This window comes from Centruroides vittatus, unplaced genomic scaffold, assembly GCF_030686945.1.
Source record: "Centruroides vittatus isolate TY-2023 unplaced genomic scaffold, ASM3068694v2 contig_1816, whole genome shotgun sequence".
In the NCBI taxonomy this organism is placed as follows: Eukaryota; Metazoa; Arthropoda; class Arachnida; order Scorpiones; family Buthidae; genus Centruroides; species Centruroides vittatus.
The window spans coordinates 28,361-35,496 of NW_027121114.1; the positions used below are offsets into that span (position 1 = coordinate 28,361).

Consider the following 7,136-nt stretch of genomic DNA (forward strand, 5'->3'; position numbering starts at 1 on the left):
CCCCACTAAGGGATATGAATGGAAGTAGATGATGGAATATTGTACGTGTGTGAATGAGTTAGTGCGGGTTGCAAGGCCAGTTGTACCTTCAAGAATAGCAGCTCTCATTAAACTATCCCTAATGTGATTGTATTTATTGCAACGAAAAAACTAAGTGAAGTGGTGTTTGGTTCTCCTGAATACCGCAATCGCATTGTGGATTGTCCCCAAGGTTAAATTTATGCAAATATTGCTTAAAGTTGCCGTGTCCTGTAAGTAGCTGAGTGAGGGAGTAACTAGGGTAAAAGTGGCGAAGAATTGCAGTAGAAGTCAGTCAACCTTGGGGATGAAAGTGTAGGTGAGCCTACCATCTTGATTTTGTGGCCTAGCTGTCTTGCCAGAGAATGAAAATTTGCTTCTTGACGTGATTTTGATGTACGAGGTGAGAATGTAACTAAAAGTACTAGTGACTGAAGACTTTGCAGCTTGTTTGGCGAGACGATCAGCGGTCTCATTGCCGAGAACCCTCGCATGACCGGGACCCATTGGAAATCTATTTTACTGTTGTTGTCTAAGAATGTGGTATATGAGATCGACGAGTTTTAAGCGGCTATCAGACTTCGCAATTTTGTGTAAAGCTACCTTATTGTCAGAATAAATACGACAGTGTAAGTAGTGTCTTTTTGTCCTTCCTACGCTTAATGTGAATTAAGCTCATATAAATAGATAAAGTTTCCGCCTGTGCTATTGAGCAGTGTGTACCTAGATGGAAGCAAGCGTTGTGAAGCTCGCGGCCTAAGTCGGAGTAAACATCCCACATTTTCACCCATCTTGGAACTGTCAGTGTAAATCCTGAACGTGAGATGATCATCTGGGTCTTCGAAGTAAACGTCAGGGACAAGCTGATGTTTCAAAACGTGGAGATTTGCAAGAAACTCGGAGGGTCAAATTTGATACGATTCCAATACTTTCTCTTGTTATGTATACATAACAGCCGAGAAAGAAACAAGAAACAAAGAAAACTTCGTTATTTTTTTAAAACTACGTGACTTAATTTTACACTGTTTTACTTTTTTTATTTATTGTACAAACGTATTAAACAGTACAGTATAGTAAATTCAAAATTTGCTAAGAATTACACGTACTGTACAATACAAATTCAGTTGTTGCGTTCTTTCTGACGGCTATATTCATTCTGAAAGCATGGTTTCACTTATACTTTTTTCCCCTTATGAGTTCTGTTGAAAAACACGGTTCGACTGTATTTAAATCTCTTTAGAAAAGAATGAGCTTTCCTTACTGTACTTATAGCAACTCTATTCGGAACATGACGGTATCGCTCTAAAGGTCGTTTCTTTGATCCGATAAATTACAGCGGTAAATTTATTTCTAACGGAACATGTAGCGTAAATGATTGAAAATGGTAAAAGCTGCACAGATAGGCGAAATGAAATGGATAGTCTAAAAAAAAATTCAAATGGCTACGTGCAACACAAAAATCTGAATCAATGGACATTACACCCGTGATATCTGTGTCACGTGATGATAGTAAAATAAGCTTGGAACAAACACAACCATCTTGGTTGTGTTTGTATTATAGTGCATACTATTGTTAACAAATTTTGATGACGTAAACATATTAGAACATATTAGTTTTATGTGTTTAAAATGTAGGACATATATTTTAAATTATTTGAAATGATTTTTCACGAATAATAATTCGTTCGTAGTAAACTTTTTTGAATTGATAAAAATCAATTTCATTACTTCTAGTACGATTATAGTCCTTCATAAGCATATAACTTATGAATTAATGTTGTAAATACGCGTCTATTACTAATATTACAAGTGTTATTATTGATAAGAGAGTTTACGATTAGGAAAAGTGTTGCATGATGTATTCTAATTAACAAAAATTGAAAATTATAATGTTCATAGGATTTCTGTTTATTTGAACAGTTCAATAAGGATAACTGCAAAGAGAAAATGAATACCTTTAACAACGTAAGTTTTCAGTTTCAATATTTGATTAAAATGTTTTATTTTGTAATATAACAGAAGAGTTCAGATTAACTTATTTTGAAAATTATTTTAAATTATTGTGTAATTAAAATTTTATTTTTTTAGCAACAACCGAAGGATATTACAGGATGTTTCCAACTAGAGTAATAACATTTTTTAAAATCAGTGATAATTACAGATTTAATATTTATTTAATATTAAATTGATAAATAAAATAAATATTCATGTAACTATTTATCAGTATTTACTCGAATATGAAAAAGAAATATAAATTTTAAAATAAATCTATTAAATTTTATAAAGTAGACAATTCTCTACATTTCTTAAGTATTAAAAAAATATGCAAATGATTTCATTTATAACAATTTTTCAATCAAAGTACACTTTTTATTTACAGAAATACTACACGAACTGGATAGATTTAAACAGTCTGAAGATATTAAAATTTCAATAATTTGTTGAATTTAATTGCTGAAAATTTTCTTTAGATAATGTTAAACATTTATAAAATAATTGTAAAGCTTTAAAAAATAAATGTTACTGCAAATATTATAAGTTATGTTTTATTATAAATGAATAATATAAGAGATGATTCAGTTTTATCTTTCTTGACATCGGTTCCCAAACTAGTGAAGGCTATCGATTCCTTCAAAAATCAAAAAATGTTTGCGGATCCTTACACACATATATATTCCTGTATATATGCATGCATACGTTTGGGTGTTGAATGCGTTCTGTCAAGGTACTTGTATACAAACTAATTACATTGAAAATAAGTATGATTTTCAATACAATTTTCTTTTTGTATGTAACACCTAAATAAGGGTCAATTTCACCAGAAATTTTTCTCGAGAAGCATCGCCTTTGGCAAATCTCCTCTGTTCTGTTAATTTGTCCCGTCAAACCGAACCAAACCATTCTATTAGTATATATTTTCTTTAAAAAATAAATACATAATTCGATTTACAAAGGTATTACAGTTACAATGTCTATGCTCTCTGATGCGACGAATGCACCTAACGGAATTTAGGCCTAGGGGTCAAAAATAAAAACAGTATTAGGTGCGCAAAACGGAAAATAGGTGCGAAAAACGAACAGAACACGAGAACGAAGTAATCGATGGAAATTGCTTTGTTATTGAATCGTCTCTCCGTACTTGGCCAGTGCAAGGATCGTATTTACCATGGTCTGCAGGTACTAGGATAACCTAGTTTGTTTAGTTAAATACAGTATAATTATAATGTATTTTCCAAGAAATGTTTGTCTGTTTATTAATTTCACAATAGAGTTTTATGGACGTGTTATATTGCTTATGTACTCGTCATAGTTCTCAAACTTTAATAAAGAAGAAAACGATGGAAATCGAAATAAACTTCTTATACATACTTAAATTTTAATTATATAAACGTGTCTACATAAGTTAAAACATCTAAACTAACATTTTTTATTTTTTTTATTTTTAAACACACGTATTTAGAAAACTCAATTTATTATATGATGGATTTTCGGCTTTAACGGACACTCCTCCCTTGAATTAGTTCGTTAAATTGAGGTTTTATTGTAATGAATTTAACAAAAGTTTGTGTTCGTCAGAAAGAAATCTGTAGTGAAATGTAAAATTGTAAATTTTTCTTATCCACACAAGGTAAAAGCGAGTTTAATAAACAGTTTTTACAATAAAAGAAACGAAAAATATGTACTGAGTTGCTACTTAAACATCTGTAAAGAGCCAAAAATATCTTTCCAGCATTATAAGAGTGTGTGCATGTAGTGTGATAAGCTCGGTCCAGCACTAAAATAACTGAAGAAAATTAGTTTAAGACGATTTAGTATAACGTATAGGCCCAAATAAAATAATCGCAAAGAATAAAGACAACAATTTGAGATTGCGTAAATCCAGAACAATTCAACGAATTTATTCAAAATTTAAGGCTTCCGTAGTCCTTATCGCAGACACTAAATATTCTAAATTTCTTTCAAACTGATAAAACAAGAACACAAATTTTGTTTGTATTAGTCCAGCTTACAATTGGTAACAAGCTACCATTTATTTCATTACAATCTTAATTAAACGTTATTATTCACGAAATAAAAGAGATACTTTGAATCACATGTTATTTTTTCGTGTATTCATTGATGATAAAATCCTTCGAGACGTTTCCCTGCGTGTTGTTCCTCATCAGTTGTTTCTATCTTAAGGTCCTACAAGTCTCGTGTCTTGCTTAATAAACTTTTTAAATTACATCCCTTACCATAAAAAACAGATAAATTAAAACAGCTAAGTTTTTCACATGCAATTTATTTAACTTTTATCGTAAGATTAACAATTGTTTAATTGTCGTCTTCAATCGTTAATTCATTCGGAATTTTCCTTTCGTTCCCTTTCTATATTTTCTGTAAAAACATAGTTACTAATTTGCTATCTTTATAATAAAAATTTTTAGTAATAATTTATATAGTATCAAATACGTGTGTCACGTATTTTGATACTATATGAATTATTACTAAAAATTTTTGTGTGTAATATTTAAAAATTCATCTTACCTTTACACTTTTGAAAAATGATCCTACCATGCTTCATCAACTAATTAAAATAGATTAATTATAAATGAAGTTACCATTAAAATTTTAATAATATGATAACATTTTTTAAAGCGATAAACACCTTTTCAAAAATGATTTTCTTCTCGTCCTGACAGTCTTTAGCTTCAACCTATTAAAAAGAAATTTTAATTAATAAGTAAATAAGTAGCAAACATAAGAAGTTCAATTTATTAATATTGTATTATATATATAATACCAGCAAAACCCTATTTTACGCCAAACTGGTTTTGCCTAAGCCAAACTAGTTTGGCGTAAGCCTGTCAGGCCAAACTAGTTTAGAATGATTATTCAAGTATATTAATGGTTAAATATATTAATGGTTCAAATAAAATTAAAAGACAATCAATTAGATGAACAATATTTATTCAAACATAGTCTGCGTAATTATAAAAATCGGGGTTAATGTTACGCTACGTATAGGTGGCGGCTCGTCTCCGATTCCAGCAATCAGAAGACAGGGAACAGTGGGCACGCGCGTTCTATTCTAACCTAACCTATTCTTCTCAATTTCAGATACGGTAGCTGTATATACGTAATGTGAATGTATGTCTCTTTAACCCGAATAAATAAATCCGGTAGACTTCCTCACAGCAATAGCTATGAGGAAGTCTACCGGATTTATTTATTCGAATTAAAGAGACATACATTCACACTAACCTATTCTAATAAATTACCACAATTATTAACTAGACTATGCTTGAATAAATATTGTTTATTTAATTGATTGCCTTTTAATTTTATTTTAACCATTAATATACTTAAATAATAGTTCTAAACTAGTTTGGCGTAAAATCGGGTTTTGCCGGTAACATATATATACATCCAGCATAAACGTCACGTGGTCACCGACGTCACTGCAACAATAGTGCGATCACCGATCCGAAATCGATAAAACGTTTATTGTATAGCAAATATTTCCGCAAAATAAGTAGCCTCAGAACATAGAACAAATATAACCAAAATTTCATCTGTATTTGACTAAAACTGTAGGAGTTATATAGAATTCAAACACACACACATTTATATTAAAGCTATAAATTTTGTTTTTTTTAAATCCTAATAATTAAAGGAAAGTTACGAGTTACAGAGAGGAGGATAAAAACGAGTTATTAATTAAAATCATGAAACTTTGGAGTGGAATTGAACTCAAATGTCCGCATATAGTAATAAGAAAAGTCTTTATCTCCAGAAAACAAGAACCATGTTTTGTTTATTATATAATTATGTAAAATTTTGGTAGGATGCACCACTTCAAAAATTATCACTTATAATAATAAATTGTCTCTAAGTATCTTTAATATAATTTACAGTTTGTCCAGTTACATCCCTCTGTTAAAGTAGCAAGAACACAATATTTCTTATAACAACGTTATAAATATAAATACTGTACGTCTAATTACCAAATTAATAATAGAGGCTTTCTCCATAAAATGTAATTTTAATGATATAGTTTTTAAATAATAAAATAGTATTTACCTTATATTCTTTAACAGCTTCCTCAATTGCTGTCTACAATACAAAATAAATAATGATAAATCAATTAAAATTTATGATTTTTACTATAATAAAAGATAAATATTTGTTAATCTCTATAAAGATATTTTAAATTATAAAAACTTACAATACCTCGTTAAGTTTGCACTGAAAGAAATCATCGTAATAAAATTATTTTGATGAAAAAATATTGACATAAAATGTTTTATAACATTAAATATTAATTGTTTAACGTTTAATAAACTTTTACGTAGAATACTTTAAAATTAGAATTAGTTTTAAAAATATGAAAGTTTACTTACTTTGCTTATAATCTTTTTACATACACCGCACTAGAATTGAAATCATATTATTCGTAATTGACTTTTTACGTAATTACCGTAAACATTATGTTTTATATTTTAAGTTATAAATACTATATATTATAGAACTATTTGAAATTGTTTATTAGTAGTTTACAATATGCAGAGTGGCCTAAAAACTATTTATCAAGCTTAATGAATTATTGAAACTGAACTATACAAATCTTATTCAAATATCATTCAAATCATTTCAAGTTGACTTCAATATGCGAATGTTGTCTTCAATACGTTTTCTTTAAACTTCAATTTCGATCTTCCTCAATCTAATCCCAAAGATCTCAGATTTTCTCTATTTTGAGAAACTTTCTTTTATTTCAAAATGTTTCAAATAATCTCCGAAATTTTTCACTGTCTGTCAGTCCAGGTTATGTTTGCCCGTGTCTAACAACTGGCTCTCCCCATTGTGGCCTGGCCGAACAGTGGATATGAAAAAAAGGGTCTCTTATTGCCAACGGGGTGGAAAAAGCCAAAATGAAAGAAAATTCTGAGTTGGTTTGATACATTCTATCCTCAAGAACTGTCAATTATTTCCAAGATGTTTTCTTTGATGAAGATGAAAGCGAACACATTACGCGTGTTATAATGTAAATGGTTTTAAATGCCGATTTGAAATATTTGAGTAATATTTATACATTTCTTAATTAAGCTGTAATAATACCATTAACGTGTTAAGTA

The 7,136-nt window shown here is 29.6% G+C and overlaps 1 long non-coding RNA gene across 1 annotated transcript; it reads right to left on the reverse strand.

Moving 5' to 3' along the window:
• Window positions 1-4,280: 4,280 nt before the first annotated feature.
• LOC136969835 (uncharacterized) lies at window positions 4,281-6,433 on the reverse strand. Its single transcript, XR_010879877.1, has 6 exons — window positions 6,402-6,433; window positions 6,232-6,246; window positions 6,082-6,114; window positions 4,667-4,714; window positions 4,546-4,585; window positions 4,281-4,395 (listed from the first exon to the last, which is right to left on the reverse strand). It is a non-coding gene; the product is annotated as an uncharacterized lncRNA (long non-coding RNA).
• Window positions 6,434-7,136: the final 703 nt, after the last annotated feature.